Below are 24154 nucleotides of genomic sequence, written 5' to 3'. Positions count from 1 at the left end.
GAGACGGCTGCGTCCAAACACCTCACTCTATAGGTAAGATGGGAAATGATTTGCCCAGGGTCACAAGGTGGGAAAAGTCCTCATGCCCTGCCCCCCTTCTAGTGCCCTTTTGCCTACACCTGGTCTTCTGCGTCTTCATTGTCCTGACAATGGCTGGGGACTTCCCAGAGCTTGAGGAGGCTCAGCACACGCTCACGGTGACTGATGGCAGGGCGTTCACAATTTGTAGGATCGTTTCTAAGACTGATTTTATCCCTTATCTTTCCATTGCTCTTGGCAGTGGTCTTAGAGGGGAGTCCAACCTGACGAGGTCAGCTAATGACCCCACATGCCCTCCCGGGGTCAGAGCACGCTGCAGGTCCAGCTCAGCCTTTGAACAGGAAAAGCTGGCTGAAGAACTCCAGGAAGGGGAATGTATCAGGGCAAATGTCCCGCTGTGTGACTCCCTGTCTCGTTTGAGGAGAGTGACTTATGTCACCCAAACAGGCTAATTGGGAGCATAATTCCTGCATTGGTTGTTTGTCCAAGTTTTGTCCATTGTATCTTCAGCATCTAGTATATGTCTGACGCAGACTAGGCTCTCAGTAAATATTTATTGAATGAATGAATGGTCAAAAAAAGCTCCAGTGGTCTCCCTACGATTGCTTAACAGTAAAGTACACCCCTTTACTTCTTCCTACAGGTACCTATATATTCTTTCATATGCAGAGTAAATGCTATTAAATTGGGGATTAATCAACATAATTTTTTCTTTAGTATATCAGTTACTGTTCAGAGGGTAAAATGATGAACTTGGTGAAGAAAGGAGATATTTGGGGAAAGTTTCAGAAATTTAAATGTAATCTATGAATATGCATTTATACACGTATTATATAGTTTATATTTTGTAACATGTAAAGTAGATTTTGTCTCACGGGGGTGACACTTCCTGTGTTTACTTTAGTGGAGAGAATGGTTCATTTGAGGGAAACATTACAAGTACCTGAAGCAAAATCATTTTTTAAAAAGGGAGCCACTTGAATGCCAGTATCTTTGTGATGCTTCATACAGTAGTAGTTCCCTGTCTTAAAGTAAACTAAAGTTCACATATGCATTTATTAATGGAAAGGTGACATTAATGGAAAGATAGGCGTATCAAGTGTAACTTGACTATCAAAATGGAATTGTGAAGGAGTGTGAAGGCCCATATGCTGAGTACATTAAGTGGTTTCATTCCGCTGTGTATTTGTGTGTGTGCTTTTTATACTTCCCTTATCTCCTTCTCCGTTTCCAGGCTCTCTCAGCTGCCACTCATCCTTGCTGTCCCTCTGCCTGCTTTTAATAAGATTAACCAGTCCTTGGAATTTGCTGCTTTAAAATTGCTGTGGGCTGGGAAATTAGCCACCATGCATGTCCCAATCCTGTGGTCTAGACTCAGAGAAATGGGATGACACAGACTTGCATTTGGTTTCTGTTCTGCTGGTGACCAACTCTTTGACCCATGGGCAGGTCACTTAAGCCATTTGAGTTACCTTTCTTCTTATACGAGACAAGGCTAGTAACATCTACTGTCCATGTTGGGGGAAGGATAAAGTGAAATCACTTAGTTGATCATGCTGGGCACACAGCAAATGCTCAATCAATGCAGCCCTCTTTCCTTTCTCTCCCTTCCTGAACAAAATCAGCCTACAGAGGTGTTTGGTAGTTGTGACGTTTTTCTCATGAAGAAGTGACATAGCAATGTACTTATATGGATGTTGAAGGCATCTTTTGTTCCTGTAGTTGATACCCTTCTAAAGAGTGCAAGTTCCCGTATTAGTGAACAGGATTTAACCAATATGCTACTTAACATGCTTAAAAAGGATGCTAACTTGATTTAGCATTGTGCAGGCAGAATATTAAAAAAATAAATAAATAATCAAAGCAGTAATCCTATCTACCCATCTGCTTTTTCCTATGTTCTAGTTGAGGAGATGGGAATACATGATTAGCAATAAATTCAAATATAGCCATCATGAGACCTGGTCTGTTCACAACTGTAAATGTAGGGCCGGGGACATCATACATAGATACAGCATACTTTTTCTCGCTGAATGAATATCTATTTCCCACAGATACTGTATCAGTTTTACTGTGCCCCGGCCCTGCCAAAGGGGGAAAAGCAAGCAAAAAGAGAGACACTCATTCCAGCTATTATTGTCTAGTTTTCCCTGTTCAGGGCTGCGTGTCCCTGAAAAATCACATATGATTCCAGCTGTCATTTACCTAGGCTGGAAAATTTCAGCTTCTGTGAGCAGAAGGCTCCATCCACCCAGGTGTCTGTTTCAAGAACAGCATCCTTTTTTGCAAAACATTGGTCTATAGCTCCTGACGAACAGCAGCCATGGAGCCTGCTGACCCTGTGCTACCCAGGGTACATCAGTGGAGATGAGGAGCCCGCACGCTGCCTGGAGAACAGCAGTGGGAATACGATTTTCACCTACTTTGGCACCAAGAGGTTTGCAATCCAGATGGCCCGGTTGCAAATGGAGACACCATGGATGTGTTACTCCTTGCCCTTGCTGATATAAGCATGGGGACATTATATTCAATGTTTAGTCTCCATCCATATGTCGCCTCTCCGATTTATTTGTCCACATGAAAGGAGATGAAGCACAGAGCAATAGGACATCCATTCTGCCTTAATTACGGTGACGGACTGTTTGTCGGGGTGCCACAAGCTGCAGCGCTGCCTTGTTCCTTGACAAACTCGGAGCAGGGCTGACGCTGACTCCCCTGTCGCCCGCCAATCACCAGTCCTGGGCAGTGACAGCATTTGGTTTGATATTTATTGTTTGCAACCCAATATTATGACTCCTGCAAGCTTAATGAAAAGGAGAAAATCACTCTGAGAGAGGGTATGCAATACTGAAGCTCAGAGGCTTTTGAGCGAAGTCATGATGCTGGGAATGTTTCTGGCATGTCACGGGTGATATGTTGTCATGATTAGTGACAACGGCGCAGTCATTATTTTCACACAGGTTTAATTGTTCAACTGACACTGAGGGCCATGCCTACACAGTTCAGCAAATGCAATGAAACACGCTGTCATTCAGAGTCCTGTTTTGCCTGCTGCTAGGCACTTGTTTTATTTTTTCCTGAACAAATTGCTACACTAGAAGTCTTCTGCACGTTCACCTGGTATCTCCTTCCCACCGGTCTCTGAGGTCATGGAGAACTAAGACCTGACTCATCCAGGTTATCTGGTTCTAAGCACACCACCTGCCCACCAACAGAAGCCAGAATTTGGAATTCAACAGAATCTCTATGAAGATCGGGAGCCAGTCGACTCTGGTAACTCTTGGAGGCATTATTCTTTCAGGGACAAGGAAGATGACGCCAGGCTCAGGGGCTGAGGGAACATGGGCGACGCATCTGGACTTAGAGCCCTTTTTGATTGGCTGGCAGAGCTCAGAGACCAGTAGGAGCTCTGGATAAAATCATAGACTGTGGAGTTGGACTGCACGGGTTCAAATTCTACCCCTGTCGCTTTCCAGTCGCATGACTTTGGTCTAACTATGTAATGCCTGTATGCCTCAGTTTCCACATCTACACAATGGAGGTGAGAATAGTACCTGCCTCATAGGACTTTCTTGAGGATTAAGCAAGAAGACAACCCTCGACATATTCTGGCACATGGTAAATTCTCAAACCATATCAGCTGTTGTTGTGTGGCATTATCATCATCATTATTATTATTAATAATATGTAGTACGGTTACTATCTTCATACTTATAGTGGGCAGATACGAATGTCACTTTTGAAGACCTAGAGATGAATTTACCTTTATACCCTTAATATTTACCCTTAAAGACACTATTTGGCTCATTCAAAAACATTTACACATTTTGAAAAGACCCTCCTTTTAGGAAAGACTCTCCTTTCCATCCATAAAGTAGTTCTATTCCTGTTCTACTAATAATGGCCTAAACACAATGGGATTTATAGATGATGTAATACAGAATTGTGCACCTGAAATCTATGTAATTTTACTAACAATTGTCACCCCAATAAATTTAATAAAATAAAATTAAAAAAAAAAAAAATGAAAACCACTGTTGAAAAATGGACCCCAAATGTATCAGAACATTAATTCAACTCAATTACAAATAACAAGAATTGGCTGTACTTGAATGTGTGTGAAGTGCAGAATAGTAGTTAAACATTTTAAGTAATAAGGCCTTATCCTGTTACTATGGCTACAGGTTACTCCAAGATCCAGTGGTTCTATGGTAACAATGGAATTACATTATTTCCTCTCCATATTGAAATATTCAGCAACTAATTTCCTGTAACTTCATAATAAATCAGGTTAATAACCTCAGACTGGAATCCAAGGTGGTGAGATTGTCTCCATGCTCTAAGGTTATTCCATTAAACAAAGCAAAGAAAACATGTTTAAACTCATTTGCCTGGGAACACAAGAAGCTCTTAATGAGAAAGAAATGGCAATGACATTTCATGGGGCGGTGCTACCCTTAACTCAAGTGTTTCAAATTACTTGTTTATCAGGTCCATGACAGGGTCACAACCATGAGAAAATTATAATGTCATATGGGTAAAGACTTAGAAGGAATATGGTGGAATTCAATTCAATTCCACAAATAGTTAATGGAATCCCATGATGTGTTGGGCTCATGTTAGGTAGGAACTCCCCCAGACCCTATTCTTTTCTATTAAAATGTTTATTTATAGTATTTTTATGTGCCACCAGACATTCAGAACAGTAGGAAATCAAAGAAATGGAGAAATCAAAGAATATCTAAACGAATGAAGAGACATTTTGTATTCATTCATGAGAAGACTCAATGTTGTTAAGATGTCAATGCTTCCCATTCGATTTATAGACTCCACACAATCTCTATCAAAATCCGAATGAGAAATTTCATAGATATCGATGTACTGATTCTAAAATGATTCTTTACATGGAAAGGTAAAAGATTTAGAATAGTCAACACAATGCTGAAAGAGGACAAATTTGGAGGACTCACATTTCCCAATTTCAAGACTTAATATAAAGCTTGAAATTAGATAGTGTGAGTAATCAAGACAGTGTAATTAAGACAGTGTGTTACAAAAGAATAGACATGGATCAATGGAACTGAAAGATAGCTCAGAAATAGACCCAAACAAATACGTGCAACTTGGTTTTATAAAGGCACACTGAGAAAGACAATTTTATAGAGAAAGGATAGTCTTTTAAGTAAATGGTGCTGGAACAATTAGCTGTCCATACGCAAAAAATAAATTAATAAATAATTTAATTAATTGAAAGAATCTAGACAAAGACCTTATTATACCTTGTATAATAAGTAACTCAAAGTGAATCATAGACCTAAATGAAAAATGCTAAACTGTAAACCTTCTGGGAGAAAACAGCAGAAAATCTTAGTGACGTTGGGTTTGGTGAGGAGTTTTTTGGATAAGACACCAAGACTATGATACATTAAAAAAATATCAATAATTGGGCTTTATAAAATGTTCTGCTCCACAAAAGCCACAGTTAAGTGACTCAAAGGAGAAGTCATAGACTGACAGAAAATATTGGTAAAGACATCTGATGAACGACTTGTAGCCAAAATATACAAAGAATTCTTAAAACTCAACAAGAAAACAACAACAACAAAAAGAAAACAATTAAATAATGGGCAAAAGATCTGAAAAGACACCTCACCAAAAAATATATACAGGTAGGAAATAAGCATATGAAAAGATGCTCAACATTATTTGTCATTAAGGAAATGCGAATTAAAACAACAAGATGCCACTACGTATCTATTAGAATGATGAAAATCAAATAACAACAAAACAATACCAATTGGTGGTAAGGATGCAGCAACCGACAAGAACTTTCATTCATTGCTGGTGGGAAAGCAAAATAGCATAGCCAATTTGGAAAACAGTTTGGCAGTTTCTTGTAAAGTTAAACATAATTTTACCATATGACCCAGCAGTTGTACTCCTGAGTATTTACCCAAGTGATCTGAAAACATACATCCACACAAAACCCTGCACATTAATGTTTGCATCAGTTTTATTCATAATCACTAAAAACTGAAAGCAACGAAGATGTCATTCAGTAGGTGCGTGGATAAACAAACTGTGGTCCATCCATACGTGGAATACCATTTAACTATAAAAAGGAACGTGCTATTAAGACATGCAAGGACATGAGTGATTCTTAAATGCATATCTACAAGTGAAAGAAGCCAGTCTCAAAAGGCTATACACTGTACGTTTCCATTTATATGACATTCTGGAAAAGGCAAAACGATAGACAGTAAGCAATCAGTGTTTGCCAGAAGCTTGGGAGAAGAAGTGCTAAGGATTGAATTGAAGAGGTACAGGGGATTTTTTTAAGTTGGAAGAACTGTGTGATACAGTCAGCCCTCCGTATCAACAGGTTCTGCATCCACAAATTCAACCAACTGCAGAAGGAAAATACTTGAAGAGAAAAAAAAAACCTATGTTGCTGACGTATACTTGTACTTTGGCCTACAATGATTGCATCTGTACCAAACATGTGCAGGCTTTTTTCTTGTCATTATTCTCTAAGCAATACAGTATGACAACTATTTACATACGATTTACATTGTATTAGGTATTATAAGTAATTTAGAGATGATTTAAAGTACATGGGAGGAGGTACATCAGTTATAAGCAAATACTACACCATTTTATATAAGGGACTTGAGCATTTGCAGTTTCTGGTATTTGCAGCGTCCTGAAATCAATCCCCCGTGGACACCAAGGGAAGGCTGCGCTGCGTGACCCTGAATAACACTGCAACGGTGGCTACATAACACTGTGCATCTGTCCCAACCACAGACCCTGACGCAGGATCCCAGGATGGAATGCAGAATGGGGCAAAATAATCTAACTTTTTTTTTTACAGATATGTGAAGCAATCTCTCAGAAAGGAGTGGGGGGGAAACTGATGACATAAGTAACTTTGGAAGTGAGTGGCGTCCCTAAGACTACAAGGAAATAACCTGTATGTAGCACTGTTCTCTAGTTGATAAAGTTCTTTCCCATGAGGGTGCAGGTTAACAATTCTGAAACCATTGCAGATATATACTGGAATTCAATAATTAAGGACTTCAATGGAGAATAATGGGAGTCAGATGTCTCACTGTTGGAGTGGAAGTTGACAGACAGTGAAAGGGAGGAAGCTGAAACGATGGATGTGGTTTAACGGAATAATGCTGGACACCATGGTGAGCCATGCCTGGTCGAATCGTCTAATGCTCTACTGTTACCTTGTTGAAAATCTTCACGATTTTTGAGCAAAGGGCCCTGCATTTTCATTTTGCACTGGGTCCCCCCAAATTCTATAGCCAGTCCCACATTTGACAACTGTGCACTAAATATTGCTCTTCCCTAGCATTCCAGGTGTGGCTTCCTTCTTCCTTGCATTATGTCCTCTTTATAGTCTACCTTCTCTTTGATCACCCTCACCCATTTGCATGACTTCAACTTAATCCAGAACCCCAACAACTCACACATCAATATCTCTACTGATAACCAGAACTAAATGTCCAATCCCTTGCTTCGTGTTTCCAGGATTTTCTCCAGGTCTCCTAAACTCACCATATCTCCAAAGGAGCTTATTATTTACTTTCCCTCCTTCCTAAATCTGCTTCTCTTGTAACATACCTTAAAAATCCTGAATCAAGCAAATAAAACGCAAATCTCAGAAACACCTTGGAACGTGTCCTCTTCCTTACCCCTAGTGAGCTCTCACCGAGGCTTGCTAACTACATCTGAAATTCCTCTGCAGTACTTTGTCTTCCCCATTCCCAGTGTACTCCATTATTTCCCCTCCAGACCACAACAGAAGAAAGCCCCTACCTCTTGTCCTTCTCTGTTCTGATCCAGCTAGTCTCAAAATTCCCTCTGGAGTCATTTTACAAAAACTCTAATCAGTTAATACAAGCCTCCTTCTTATCACCTTTAATGGGCTGACACTGAGTAAGAATGAAGTTTAAACTCTTTAGTGATCCAGCAGCATCTCCATCTCACCTAGGCACCCCACCTTCCTGCCATCTTACTTGCCAGCACCCCCCACCCCTGTCTTGCATGGATGTGACACCACAATTCCACATGGGCTCTCCACCTGGGCTATTCCACATAGCCATACATGCTCTCTCTACCTGGAGCGCTTACATCCCTCGTCTCTACTCGGCCTCATTGAAGACCCAAGTGTGGGGCTATGAAAAGCCTTGGCGTCCAGCTGATGTCGTTATCTTCCAGCGTTGCTCCCCTCCAATTCCTTCTCCACCCAGCAACTAGACGGCATTCTCCACACCACAGATCTGGCTCTAGGTCGCCCCTCCTCAATCATTCCAGTGGCTCCCCGTTTCCCGCAGAAGAAAGACCAAACTCTTAATGTGGCTTATAAAGCTCTCACTCTGTAATTCCTCCTGCCTTGGTCACTCTTTCTCTCTCAGCCCCCGGTTTCTTTCTCTCCCTGTCTCTCTGCTCTTTCAGTCTCTCTCCACTTCCCTCTCCCTCTCTCTCTTCTGCTTACGTATTTTCCTTTATGTTTTAATTTCTGCTCTTTATCCCTCTCCTCTTCCCTCTCTGTCTCCATTCTTTCATCCTTTTCTTTCTATTGCCTCTCTCTTCCTTTTTCCCTCTCTCCCTCTCTCCCTACCTCTCGATTTCCTCCCCCCTTTCCTACCTCCCTCATAATTTCAGTTCTCAAAATATGTCTCTGTAGGCCTCACCTTCTGGTTCTTTGCCTGTGCTGCTCCCACGTAACGAAAACCCTTCACTTCTCCAGTGACATCACTTTCACCCTCCACTCCGGATTTGCTCACACGTTCACACTGACTCACACTGACACACTCACAGACTGACTCACACCTATGACTATGACTCACTTCTACTTATGTCGTGTCGATCCAGCTTTCAGCTTAGAAATGACTTTCTCCAGGAACTTGTCTGTGTACCTCCCGGTCCTGTTCAGACACCTTTCCTTACAGAGCTGCTTCTACCCCATATAGTAGCTTTTCTGAATGAGAAAAAAGTTTCCCTTCTTACACAACAACTGTTCAAGGCAGGACAGATGCTTAATGAGGAAGACTTAGGTTGTATTTTCATGTCCCCTTCCCAAGTGCCCTGTGGTGTGAACAACCTGCACAACTGGCCCTGCCTCCTAACTCTTCCTTCCCATTATAGCCTATACTCCCCCATCGCAGCACTTACCATATTGCGTATTTGTCTTTATTACCTGATCCTAACTCCCACCAGATTATAAACCTCACCTGTTTTTCACATCCCCTCCTTGTATTATTAGTGCCCAGTACTTGGCCTGCTGTGAATTTGATGTTACCTCTGAATTTAATATTACCTCTGAATAAATCAATGAATGAATGAATGAACTCACAAACCTCCTATTGAATGAATGAATAGGTGCACAAACCTCTTATTATAAAATATTTTGCCAACTTTACCAGGAAATTAACATCCTTTAAGTTCTACAGTATTTTTCATGCGACTCTACTCTTAAAATATCATTTTGAACTAGAAAGATTTCCTTACTGTTTTACCTCCTGTATTAGACTCTAGGTTTTCCAATATCAATGACCATATCTCATTCACCTTTATGCCCAGGATGGTGACAAACACATAGTTAGATGTGCAAATTTTGTTGGAAATAAAATGAAATCAATCCCATTCCCATACCACTAAACCTTACTATCCTGGTTTCCCTGACACTTACCAAGCACTACTTTATTGCAAATGTTTAGAAAGATGAGCAAGGAAAAGAATATCCCTATAGGAAACACACAGATCCACCAGGAAACTGACACAAAATTGAACAATGGTGGTACAATATGCTCCATGACAAAGGTGTGATCCATGGACCAACCGTATTAGGATTACCTGGGATGCTTCCACCATGATTTCTAGACTGTAAACCCATCTTATGAATTTAAAGTCTTTGGAACCCTCCTTCTGCTCTCTTCATGCCCCCCCATCATCTCCATCCACGTCATTCAGTCACTGTTTCCTCCAACAGGGCACACACCCCTGCAGAGAGCAGATACGGGGTGATAACCATCATTGCCTAAACCAGGAAACTGATTTTTCTAATCCAGCACATGTAAAATGAAATGGAATTTGGACAAGAAATTCCAAGAAGTACTTTCTAAGAGGTGTTGATATAGTGCAAGGAAGCAGCCACTTTTTTCCCAAGATAACTTTAGAAAACTAAAAGCCCAAACTACTTAGTCTACCGGAAATAAAAGCAATAAGAAGTGTGTTGCAAAACAAACAAAAAAAGGAGCATTTGTGGTTCACCCTATAGGCACTGACTTTTGGAAACCCTGTCCTTCCTAAGGAAAACCAGACCGAAAAAAAAGAGCTTAAGTCCTTTGTAAATGTGCAGGGGGAATATCATTTGTGATCAAACCATGATAAGAAACATATCCATAAATGCAAGTAATTCTTGCCATATCTTTCTTATATTGCTGTTTGAGGTTTTATATGACAAAAATGACTATAGAATAGTACTCTCTTGGAAACCACCTAAATGACCCACAACAAGGAAGTCATTAAATAAATTATGGGATGGATGTGATGGGCTATTATGCAGTCTTTAAGAAGCATGTTCTCAAAGAATTTAAGCATATAGGGAAATGTACAAAAATATTACTAAGGGAAAATACAGGTTACAAAACAGTCTTATAGTATTGTTCCAGTTTTATTAAAAAATGATGTGTATATGCCAAAATATGAACAGCAGGATTTCAAATGGGCTGGGATTTAAAGGTGATTCCTTTTATATTTTCTACTTTAACTATTTCTATTGTTACTCAGATTATCTATAATAACCATGTATTACTTTTAGGGTGGCCTTTTTTTTTTTCAATTAAAGTTTATTGGGGTGACAATTGTTAGTAAAGTTGCGTAGATTTCAGGTGTACAATTCTGTATTATATCATCTATAAATCCCATTGTGTATTCACCACCCAGAGTCAGTCTCCTTCCATCACCATATATTTGATCCCCCTTACCCTCATCTCCCACCCCCCGCCCCCTTACCCTCTGGTAACCACTAAACTAGTGTCTGTGTCTATGAGTTTTTGTTTCTCATTTGTTTGTCTTGTTCTTTTGTTGTTTTTGGTTTTTATACCACATATCAGTGAAATCACATGGTTCTCTGCTTTTTCTGTCTGACTTATTTCGCTTAGCATTATAATCTCAAGATCCATCCATGTTGTCACAAATGTTCCTATTTCATCTTTTCTTACCGCCGAATAGTATTTCATTGTGTATATATACCACAACTTCTTTATCCATTCATCTATCGAAGGACACTTTGGTTGTTCCCATGTCTTGGTAGGGTGGCCATTTAATTGATCATCCAAACCAGTACATTTTTAGGAAATAATGAGGGTTCTCTAGTAACTATGTCACCAAGCCCACGGCCACAACAGGACTGTTTTGGACAAACGTAATATTTGTTTGCGTTGGGTTGAACTGACCCCAAAATTCATGTTGAAGTCTTAACCGTTACTACCTCAGAATGTGACCTGATTTAGAAATAAAGTCATTGCAGATGTAATTAATTAGGATGAGGTTTTACTGAAGTGGTGGGGGCCCTATTCTAATATAACCAATTTCCTTATAAAAAGAAATTTGGACACAGACACGCACACAGGGAGAATAGTATGTAACACGGAGGTAGAGGTTATGGCGATGGGTCTATGAGCCAAGGAATGCCAAAGATTGCCAGGAAACCACCAGAGAAGTTGGTGGGAAGTCATGGAACACACACTCCCTCAGAGTCTCAGAAGAAACCAACCCTGCCATCACCCTGATTTAAGACTTCATATCATCAGAGCTGTGTGACAATACCTTTCTATTGTTTAAGCCACCTACTTTGTGGTAGTTGTTTTAGGGTAGCCCTAGAAAAGTAATATGAATGTTGTTGTAGTTATTTTATGTTTGGGAAATAAGAGCAATTTCAGAGTAGAGTAGAATGAAGTTCCACACAATTGAAAAAAAAAGCTTGCTCACTCATCTAATACTGTAGACAATGGTATTGTTATTCAAAAATATTTGCTGCTGCTTTGTGGCTGGCCCCTCCCTAGAAAGTCCTGCCCTGGTGATATCAGGCTTGAACAGGCGATTTGCTTTAGCCGATGAAACGTGAGTGGAATTCACATGTGCCACATAGAAGCGGGAGCTGGATGGACCATGCCCTGGTTCTGCTATCTTTGGCCCTTGCCATGAGACTAGCATATTCTAGAGAGAAGCTGCTTCTTTAGCCTGGATCCTGAAATGAAGAAGACATACAGCAGAGTTGACATTGACCTGCAATGAACCCATGACATGAGATAGAAATAGATCTTGGCTAATATAATTCACTAAGTTTATGAGATCCTTTGTTACTGCAGCAAAATTTAGCCTAAGCTGACTAATAAAACATTTACTGAGTAACTATCCAGTGCCATGCTGGGGATAAAATAATAAATTATACTGCCAACCAGGAACTAACGTGAAACTGTATGTCATTTGCCTTTAAAATATAAAGATTATTGGTCCCACGTGTTTTGTTTTTTTTGTAACACCTACAAGTAAATGTTAAATTATGTTATTTCAGTTGGTTTTTCTATAGAAAAAAATCTTTAAATGCTCTCATATTCAAAGTGGTTCTTGAACTACACGTACAGATATAAAGTTTGCCAATTAAATTTTTATGGTTTAGGGAAAGAAACTCCTGTGAAAAATAAACCTAAGTTAATTATTCAGTTATTTAATTCTCATTTGGAAAATGAGATGTTCAGACACTATTAAAAGTTGTATTAAGGGGTGAAAACCACTTCTGTGGAAAAAGACAAATTTACTTCATTTACTCTTAAGGAATATTAATTTCAAGGAGCAAGCTTTGAAAGCAACCATATAACTTGTCAAAGCCAAGTAACTCCTCACTAACTAATGTTCAAAAGCAACAGACTATATAAGAAAAGGACAGAGGAGAGACCCGTCTCAAGAGAAGGTCAGTGTGTTCTAAAGTCAGCGTTGTAAAGCAAAAATCGCATGGTGTCAAAATCATCCTTGAAAGTCTCTTACATGGCACTTAAATTGCCTAGACCTGAGCCTTTAAAAGTTCAAAAGCCAAGAATTAATGTCTTTTGTTTTTCTAGGACAGTGAAGACCCAGGTCTAATTTAAAAGGGGCAAGGACAACGGGAAAAATAAAGGGTCTTCGTGTCTCTTGGTTCCTCTGTTGGTCTTCTGCTCTTTCTCCGAGTGACTTTTCCTCAAGTTCTTCTCTCCTGCTCTTTTCCCTCAACAGTTGCATATAGATGAAGGCAGATTACTTTTGTGTGCACATTAAGCAACACCAGTGTTTAGTACAATTTTAAAATGTAAAAGGAAATGCACTAGAGGCCTATGCCGTGTTTCCCCAAAAATAAAACCTAGCCAGACAATCAGCACTAATGCGTCTCTTGGAACAAAAATTAATATAAGACATGGTATTATTTTACTATAATATAAGACTGGGTATAATATAATGTAATATAATATAATATAATATAATATAATATAATATAATATAATATAATATAATATAATACTGGGTCTTATATTAATTTTTGCTCCAAAAGACACAGTAGAGCTGATTGTCTGGCTAGGTCTTATTTTTAGGGAAACATGGTATGGGCCTTGTCCCAGGCTAGATGTTGAGGCAAGAAGGAAAATGAAAACAAACTAAATAGGAGACCTCAAAGAAGTGGGGAAGATTGAAATGAAACAGGTAATATGAATACAGTTTGGTCCAGTTTAGAAAAGAGACAAAATTGCACCAGAATTGAATAGGCAAGGAACCCTTTATTTAAGACTACTGCATTAGAGGAGGGAGAATGAACATAACCCTGTTGAAACAAAAGCAAGCAGGTGTGTATAAGCACTGGGAGTATTGCGGGGCACGTTGGTCACGTGATTGGGCCATTTGTGTTTGCTAATTGGGACTTACTGGAGTCAGGCCCCTACCCGCCCGCAGAGACTGGGAGATAGAGGCACTGTCTCTTTCAGTGGTCACATTTCAAAGCAATGGTGGACGGGGAAAAGACATTCCTGCATGGAAAACCTGGCAGAAGCTAGAAGATTTACATGTCGAAGGGCAGAGAAAGAATTACAATTGCAAGTTTTCTAAAGTAAATTAGTTTTTAAAAGGGGCATGAGGGGCCTATAGTTAGGGACAAACCTGTCTAAAGTGTAGTCAAGCTGAGGGCGAACATTAAGTCCATCTTGGTCACAGGTAAGCACAAGGTGCTATAAACAGCTGTTCTCCAACCTCGACTGCATTTTAGGATCTTCTGAGCTTCCACAATGACATGTCCTAGACACATTACAATACCAATTACATGCAAATCTCTGGGGTGGACTAAGATATCAACATGGCTTAGAGCTACCCAGGTGAGTCAAAGTACAGCCAAGGTTGGGACCAGGGGCTATAGGTGTGATGCGAGTCTGAAGTCAGGGTGGGAGTTAGGAGAGAAAAACACTCCAGACAAAGGGAACTCCAGCAGCAACCCTTCTTCAGGAGGAAGCAAGAGATTTTGTTTGTGCTTTGAACATAGTGTTGGTATAAATGAAAGAATAACCAAGCTCCTTCAGTAGAATCAATACAATCATAATACATCAGCTTGTTTCAACACACCAACACCTTTTCATCTCTCTTTGTTAAGGGTCACTGGTTCTTTAAAAGTATGAGTATTAATGGATTCTGTCTGATGATGCATTTCAGAGTTCCAACGTGTGTCCCTAACCAATATAAGGGACACATCTTCCTGTCAAGGGCATAATGCTAGCATTGTGCCATGTCCATGAAACCCTAGAATACACCTACCCACATCTACAAAAATGACGTGCCCTCTTAAGATCCAAAGCATTTCCTTTAGGGGAGTGACTGCCTGTGTGTGCGAGCTGATGAAAGGCATACTTTTAAGTTGAAGAAAATTGATTTTGTTGTGGTTGTTGCACAAAGGTTGATGTTTTCAAAGACTCCAGATAAAAGGTACTGTGTGCAGCTAACAAGCTCCTAATATGACTAGATCAAGTTTTACTTTACCTGCTTCCAGGGCTTGACTCTTGCATCTTGGCGACAAGAAACTAGGATTTGACAGCGTTCATTTCTGTTGCCTCCTTCCATGAATCTTATGCTTCTTTTTTGCCTTATTCCTTCAGCATGGATGTTTTTATGGCCATAATATATTTATACTAATTCAGAGGCCTGTCATCAAATACACAGGCACACTTCTGGTCCAGAAGTTAGCAGAACCTCTGCTTTTGATACTGCAGACGAAAATAAGGGCTTGCTGTTTTTTTCCCCCCACGGTGCTCTTCAAAGGAGCAATTTTCTAAAATTTGAACAAGAGTGTCATAGTTAATAAGATGGCGTTTTCTTTGCTTTTTCTTATTATGCTGTCCGAAATCAAGGGTAGTGGATTCCAGAAGTAGAATGAAGTCAGGCCCCTATAGTTCCTTCAAAATGCTATTCTCAATCCGGTTTCTTATTCTCTAATCCTGATTCCATAGATTGTCCCAGAGTTGACTTTGTAGATTAATTTGAGTCTTTTTTTTATTGCTTTTTAAGAGTTAATTGCCACACAGTCCATCCCACTAACAGTATCATGATTCAGATCAGCCATTGAGATGATTACAGATAACAGACCAACATTATGAGTTGCTTATTCTCCTATAATGATCACCAGCCACGTAATAAACCTTATGTGGCCTCATTCGGCAGGGTGTGGGTTGCTGTGAGATATTAAGATACATTATACATTTGGTATCACTTCCCATTTTGGATGAGTCAGAGAGATTTTGGAAACATCTTCAAGCTAACCCAATTTGCATTATAGTTACATTATAATTGCATTTTAAAGTCTAAATGCAGTTGATTGTGAAAACTGTATCACATCATTTAAGGGAACTAGAGTTTTCTTTCTATGGAAATGCAAAAGACCACTTCAGGATACTACCACACAACCTAAGGGGAGATACCTGGCTTCAAAGTCCCCTCAGATTCTTCTAGAAAAGCTTACCAGCAGCCCCCACCCAATACATGCAAGTAGACTCATTCCAGGTGTCGTGTACCTTTGATCTTTTCATTCTTTCATTTAATCAAGTAGTTACAGAGTGGGTTCTCTGTTCCAGGCACTGAGCTAGGTGAATTCTGGGAAGATGATAAAACCGAGGTCCTTTCCTTGTTCTGGGAGTTCAGTCGCTTGAGGAAACAAACGATTTCCAAACTCCATCTTTCTCATTTTACTTTACAGAAAAAGTCCTCATTCTTGTTATTCTTCGCTTTCTGCTTCTTCACCGAGATATTTTTATGCTTCTCCTGCTACTTCTCTGAGTGGTATTTCTTCTCATTCAGCTTTGTTGGAGGTCCTTTTTGCCCTGAAATTATCCAATGGTGGGCTAGCTTTGGGTTTCTTCTTAGCCGCCTTCTTTCTTTACCTTGTTCACTCCTCCTGAATATCACCATGGACTCTCAGGGCCTTCATTATGAGACTATATTTTATATATAAAATATATAAATATATTTTATATATTTATATATTTTATATTTATATTTTATATATATACGTATATATATATGTATATATATACATATATGTATATATATAATATACGGGGGTGCCAAAAAATGTATACAAGTGGACACTTTGGTCAATGGTGCTCAAGCAGTAGTTTGCCGTAATCAGTGGCGAAAGTGGTACCACTTTGAGCACCTCTTGCTATTGCAGAAGTCAAACATGACTTGTATTCATCTTTTGCTATCAGTGTATATTGAGTATTACAACTTTAATACAATTTTCCTTGCTTAAAATGTGTATACATTTTTTTGGCACCCTCTATACTCGTATATCAGTTATGCACAAATTTGAATTTCATCCTTCACCTGTTAACTTGAGCTTCATGTATATTTTAACTCTCAATCCCTAGATAGACAGATACCTTGAATATAACACATTCCTATTTTGATTCTGTGTTTTCTCTTCCATGTCTTGCAGTCTATCTATTTTCTCTGTCTTAGTGAAATCTCCCTTTTTCCCAAAGTGAAGGACTGAAAATAATCTGGCTTTTAAAAATACCCTGGAAAAAACATAGACCATTCATCAGTTTTCTAGTTTCATATCTCTAAGCAACACTATGAACTCTGGGACTCTAGCTGAGTTAGATTTATTCCTAGCTTTTTACGATAAAGCCGATGAAAGACCAAAGAGATTATTACAAAGACCACATGCTGGTGAAGTTGCTGAATCAATAACTTTATTTTAGTCCAATCACATTTTCGTATTTCAGAAGTACTTTCTAAACAATTAATGGGTACCATGCGGTTAGCATTGTGGGATTTATGATTTTAGAACAATGACCTAAGGTCTGTATGAAAAAAATAATCAGGATGATGGGAGAATAAAACTGGTGAAAGAGTGGACATTGACATCTGAATCTCTCTGATATTTGACTATTTGAGCGGATGTTAAAATAGACACATAAAAAAGAACTTTTGGAAAATAAGATACGCAAACTTTTCTAATGTTGGGACACTGTGGTCACTAAAAGGGATATAACTTGAATTTCTCGTTTAAACATGTATGACATGGATTTAACCTGTTCATTAACAACATGGCTTCTTGGAGGAAGATGAGGGCTCAGCTTTGCCCACCAGCTCCCGACTCCCCACTGTTCACTCTTCCCGAGGAACAAGCCAGTCAGGAAGTCACGCCACAGCCATGGCTTTTAAATATACCAGAAAGACACCTATGAAACGAGAGGTGGCGATTCACAGAATTAGAATGACTCTAACCAGCCGCAACGGAAAATCCTTGGAGAAGGTGTGTGCTGACTTGATCAGAGGCGCAAAGGAAAAGAATCTCAAAGAGAAAGGACCAGTTCGGATGCCCACCAAGACAGTGAGCGTCACTACAAGAAAACCTCCCTGTGGGGAAGGTTCTAAGAACTTGGGATTGTTTTCAGATCCACGAGTGACTCACTGACCTGCACACTCCTGAGATTGGGAAGCAGATAACTTCCATCAGTCCTGAGCCGGGAGCCGAGGTGGAAGTCCCCACTGCAGATGCTTAAATCAGCCTTTTAAATAAACTGGCCATCAGTTGTTAAAAAACAAACAAACAAACAAACAAACAAACAAACCAAAAAACATGGTCTATCAAGCATGTAAAATTGCATAACTTGGGCTGGTTTGGTTTTAAGGTTCTTACCTGAAGCAGTAGCACATGATCTTAGACATATCATGATTTAAATTACAAATTCAGTAAGAAAGCTACATAGAAAAGTTTGATTCATGTGGTTTTCAAGCAAGTAGTAATTAGCATCGTGGCTGTCATAGGGACACCTCTGTGAGACTGGAGGTGAAGGATGACAGCTTTGTCAGAATGGCAATTCTTCATGTTTGTGAATGTCAGCAAATGAATTTGACCCACCACATGTGAACTTGGATCAAAGGCCACATGTTGCATATGGCCAATGTGGCACTTGTGTGGCCCTTTCAAAATGCCAGGTCCACAGCAATAACAATCACTGATAATCCTGTAAACCTATCCAGCTGCCTTCAGTGGTGTGGCTTATGATCTGGAGGGGGAGACCAAGGGATGATATTTTATAAATATCAATTTTCAAAAATCTCTGATCTGTTGGCATTAACTGATGAGCTCAGAGATGCTTGGAAACCTTACTTCCTGCACAACTGTAACCATGGCAACCTGAATTTTAAAGGATGTTGAAGGTGTTTTTAAACATCAGGTGAGAAAAGCAGTTTCTATACAAATGTTTGCCTAGGACTTCATGTCTAATTCCACCAGCACACTTGTTTTTTCTTTACTCTGACTCAATGCAATGCTAGAAGCTTTTCTGTTGGGGGAAAAATTGGACGGCCCAGGGCAGTCATACATCTTGAGACCACTATGAAAGTGAGACTTACCTTTGCACCAAGACTCAGTGTGCATGCCTGCACTTTCCTATATATTACACGTGAAAAAGATTGGCGACTCTTTCTGAAAGCTTTTGAATTTTTGATGCTATTGTTCCATGTGATTTAGTTTATTTTACTTTCAATTACTGTTAACATTTAATGTTATTTTCTATTAGTTTCAGGTGTATGGCACAGGTTAGACATTTATATAATTTACAAAGTGATCCCCCTGATAAGTCCGGTACCCATCTGACACCATACATAGCTATTACAATATTATTGACTCTAGTCCCTATGCTATACTTTATATTCCATGACTATTTTTTTCTTAATTTTTTTCTTATTAAATTTATTGGGGTAACATTAGTTAATAAAGTACATAGGTTTCAAGTGTACCATTCTATAATACTTCATCCGTATATTGCATTGTGTGTTCACCATCCAAAGTCAAATTTCCTTCTGTCACCATATATTTTACCCCTTTTACCTTTTTCTACCTTTTCCCCAATACTGTTGTCTTTGTCTATGAGTTTTGTTTGTCTTGTTTATTTGTTCTTTCAGTTTTATATCCCACATATCAGTGAAATCATATGGTTCTCAACTTTTTCCATCTGACTTATTTCACTTAGCATAATATTCTCAAGATCCATCCAGGTTATCGCAAATGGCACTATTTCATTTTTTCTTATGGCTAAGTAATATTCCATTGTGTATATGTACCACAGCTTCTTTATCTAATCATCTATCGAAGGACACTTCAGTTATTTCCATGTCTTGGCCACTGTGAGTAATGCTGCAGTGAACATAGGGATACATATACCTTTACAAATAAATGGAGGTAGATACCCAAAAGAGGGATTACTGGGTCTTATAGTAATTCTAGTCTTAATTTTTTGAGGAACCTCCATACATTTTCCGTAGCGGCTGTACTCATTTACATTCTCACCAGCAGTGTATGAAGGTTCCTTTTTCTCCACAACCTCTCCAACACTTGCTATTACTTGTGTTGCTGTTAATAGCCAATCTAACAGGTGTGAGGTAATATCTCATTGTGGTTTTGATTTGCATTTCCCTGATAGCTAGTGAAGTTGAGTATGTTTTCATGTATCTGTTGGCCGTTTGTATGTCTTCTTGGGAGGAATGTCTGTTCAGGTCATCTGCCCATTTTAATTGGATTATCTGTGTGTTTGTTGTTGAGCTGTATGAGTTCTTCATATATTTTGGATATTAGCCCCTTGTTGGAGGTGTTGTTTGCAAATATCTTCTCCTATTCAGTTGGTGGCCTGTTTTTCTTGATGGTTTCTTTTGCTGTGAAGAAGCTTTTTAGTTTGATATAGTCCCATTCATTTATTTTTGCTTGTACCTCCCTTGCCTTTGAGGTCAAATTCATAAAATCTTCTCTAAGACCAAGGTCCATATGTTCCATGTAATTTTTAAAGGCTATATTGGACTACCACGTATTCTTGAACAAATTAATTTAAAAAGACCTTAGATTTCTAGGTGATGGTATATTAATATCTCCATAACGTCCTGGATATAAGTAAAAGATAGAAATGAAGAAATGTGCAGTGTTCAGTATTTGAACATTGAACTCTGATACTAAAGAAATCATCAAATGAACAAATAAAGCTTTCTTAATACTGAGGTTTTATTTTATTAAACAAATCATAATTCCATTTGAACTAGGTATGAAGGGTTACTTTAAAGAGGAAGAATATAATCAAAGATCTATTAATTATTTGGAGCTAGAAACAGATTTAGTTCACACAAACACAGACACTAAATAGGCAAATTGGGCATTATGGGTTTTTCACTCTGTCTGCCACGTGTTCATTGCTCTTGTCTTGGCAAACTACCAACATTAATCTCCCCACCTTGACTCTGCATGGGTTTGCATATTTATAGAGCTAAAAGGGTCACCCACCATGGTTCCATTTCTTATCCACATTCTTTATTTTTTACCTATCCATCTCTGTCAGTCTTAAACTACAGCTCTTCCTGACTAATTGCATTAATCAACAACAACAAACACCAATTCCAAAAATCTGTCCAAGATGGGAGTTTCAAAAGCCTGAGGTATTATGTCAAATAACCCATCATTGTTGTTTTAGGAGATTGCAACTCAAAATTAGGTAGCAATCACACCAGAAAACAAATTAATCGTTATCAATATAACTCTCTTTTGTACTTAGGAATCCATGTTGTTGTTTTTTCTTTTTTTTTTTCTTTTTTTCTGTCAATGCCAATTTCCCTCTCCACTTTCCTGGCTCTAATTCAGAAGTAATTAAAGCCAGCTAGCCATTTTGTTTAGGGATTACGTCTGTTTTACAATGAATTAAAGAAAAATAGAACCAGCATTGGGTAAACATGAACTACATCGCAGACATGACATTACGTATTCCTACTACTTCCTTACCCATCAAACAGTGTTTTCCCAAAAATAAGACCTCGCCGGACAATCAGCTCTAATGCATCTTTTGGAGCAAAAATTAATATAAGACCCGGTCTTATTTTACTATCATATAAGACCAGGTCTTATACAATATAATATAAGACTGAATATAATATAATATAATATAATATAATATAATATAATATAATATAATATAATATAATATAATATAATATAATATAATATAATATAATAGCAGGTCTTATATAAGATGGGGTCTTATATTGATTTTTGCTCCAAAAGATGCATCACAGCTGATTGTCCAGCTAGGTCATGTTTTTTGGTAAACAGGGTATAACCAAGTCCCAAACTCCATTTTACAGACAATAAAAAAATAATCATCTGTTCTATCTGTTACATATATGAGGTCCAGGCTCTGCCTAGAAACTTTTCATCACCACTGTCGTCACCATCACCGTCACCGTCATCATCGTGCTTTTATTTTACATGTCATTGAATCCCTCCAACAAAACGCCAGGTCAGTTTATTGCACTACACATTTTACAGATGCATAACCTGCAGTTCAGGGCTACTGGGCAGTGCGCTCGAGAACACACAGCAAGTAAGTGATAGAGCTGGAAATGGAACCGGGCTCTCTCTAGTGCTAAGCCTCCGTTCCTTGACCCAGCACCAAGGGCTGGACAAAGCATGGGACTGAAGGGGCACCCTGAGTCAGAGAGCCAGAGAGGGTATCCATGGGGAAGTCAAGGGCAGGGAGTGTCTGTTTGCCTGGTGCTCAGACTTGAGGTTGCCTAAAAGTCATGAAGTGAGCTTGTTACAAGGCATATTGCAGACTCTACCACGCCCTCCCCTGACACCTTCTAGGCAAGCCCTTGGGTGCTTTTCTCCTATAAAATAAGACTAGGGGCACATGCAGCTATGCTTTGGGTTTCCTCTAAATCCCTTTGATTAGGGGTGGGACTGGGTTTGCAGCTCTGGGACCCCTGGAACCCCTTGAGGGTTTCCCACTCTCAGGTCTCCTGCAGGACAGCCTATGGTGAATCCTGCAGGGCCAAGTAAACTCACTGATGGGATTTAAAGATCTGGTCAGAGAATAGATTAAAAACCTCAGGGGTCTGAGTTTATAGTTCTTGAAAGCCATGAGATGTGGGCCGGGGGCAGGTGGCAGGTGGGAGGTGGAAGAACCTAGTACGGCTGTTGGAGGTCTCATTCCAGTTACTCTGAGTTAAGGAAGCAGACATTTTTCTTTGCCTTTTGGTTGCCTGGGATGAATTAGGTCACTTTCCTCCTGGCTCAGTAGACATGCTAATATCTGGGTTTCTAGTCTAGCTGAAGTAAGCAACCTGGCTTTCTGATGGAGATTTAAAATAGTAGCTACTACCAGTAATCATGAGTGCCAAGCGCCAATGCTGTTTCCTAAATGCCTTCAATGTATTATACTAAGCACTACAAAAAATGGTCTTAAATATATAGACTCCATTTAGTTGTCTCATGCAATGGGCATTAGTGTCATTCCCATCTTACAGATGAGAAAACAAAGTCTCAGAATGTTTAACTTGCTTGCTACAGGTTACCCAGGCAACAATGTGACAGAGCTGGAGGGTGAATGCAGGCAGACTAACTCCAAAGCCTCGTACTTGAAAGCACACCCTCTGGCCCAGGCTCTGGGCTGTCAGCAGAGCCCAGGGTCTGACTGCTGCCCAGGGCTATTGGGTGGAAGCAGTGAGAAGACTGTAAAAAGTGTGTGAAGGATTTGGACCAGAGGAATTGGGGAATTTGGAAAGAAGGACTGGAGCCTCAAGGAAAAATGACAAAGTCTAGCAATTTACAGCGGCATGTAGGGCCCTCTCAGTTTACTCTGGAGAGTCAGAGCATCCCCGTAAAACAGACCCTCCAAGATATGGTTCACGAAGGCTTCTGTTGGCAAACAACGGAGAAATGCTGCCAACCCCTGCCTTTCTTGAACATTCGAAATGCACAGTCAATGTTAGATCATCTAAGATTTGTCGTAAGGAAAAGACTAGTTTGTGTGTTTAACTCTTCATTTCTAGTTTGCTTTTGACCACAGTACCCTTTTAACTATGCAAAACCTATCAACCTCTGCTAGAAGACACTTTTGGCAGCAATCAAGGAAGGCCTTTCAGGAGGAGTATTTGAACGTGCCAGAGCAGAGAGCCAAGGTCTGTGCGAAGATCAATAGTTTTCCGTGAAGCCTGCAGTGAGCACAGGTGGGGAGAGCAGTCAGGAGGCGAAGGAAGATCCAGGTTAGGACTGATGGGCCCCTGAATAGGCGATGACAGCAGAGAAGGATAAGAGAATGACTATCAGTGACATAGGTGTGAATTAAAGAAAAGACAGAGGCAGAGCTAGTTTGTAAGAAGGCTTAGATATAGGAATTAGGTGCCAGTTTAACCTCAAAATAGACATCACAGACCTAGAATTCGAAGAAAAGTCAGAACTAGACATGGAGGCTTTCGGTCACTTTCTCCTGGAGGGACTTTGGAAAGAAGTAACAAAAAAGAGGGCTTTGAACAGACCGTTCCGCAAGACCTACAGGATGCAGGAGACAGAAGTGGAGCCTGAAATAAGCAGTGGTCAGTGATGTGGGAAGTTCGTATAGACTCCAAGGCATGAGGGTGTTTAGTTCAAAGGGCCATATTCTTAAAAGTGGAAAAAAGAAATATGGGGAGGGCATGAAGAATGTGCCGTTTGCGGAAAGACCGAACCTTCCTCATTCAGAAAGCATCTTGCCACCCGCGG

General features: G+C 39.6%; 1 protein-coding gene and 1 pseudogene across 1 annotated transcript in view; both read left to right on the top strand.

The window, feature by feature from the left end:
- The window catches only part of CDH13 (cadherin 13), a 985128-nt gene that overhangs the window by 444991 nt on the left and 515983 nt on the right, over positions 1-24154 (top strand). The gene's annotated exons all lie outside the window — the stretch shown is intronic.
- Positions 17783-18134, top strand: LOC109453709 (small ribosomal subunit protein uS10 pseudogene; annotated as a pseudogene).

This window comes from Rhinolophus sinicus, chromosome 8 (assembly GCF_057876585.1).
Source record: "Rhinolophus sinicus isolate RSI-liver-muscle chromosome 8, RSI-T2T, whole genome shotgun sequence".
Taxonomy (NCBI): Eukaryota; Metazoa; Chordata; class Mammalia; order Chiroptera; family Rhinolophidae; genus Rhinolophus; species Rhinolophus sinicus.
This window is presented reverse-complemented; position numbering and strand designations above follow the sequence as displayed.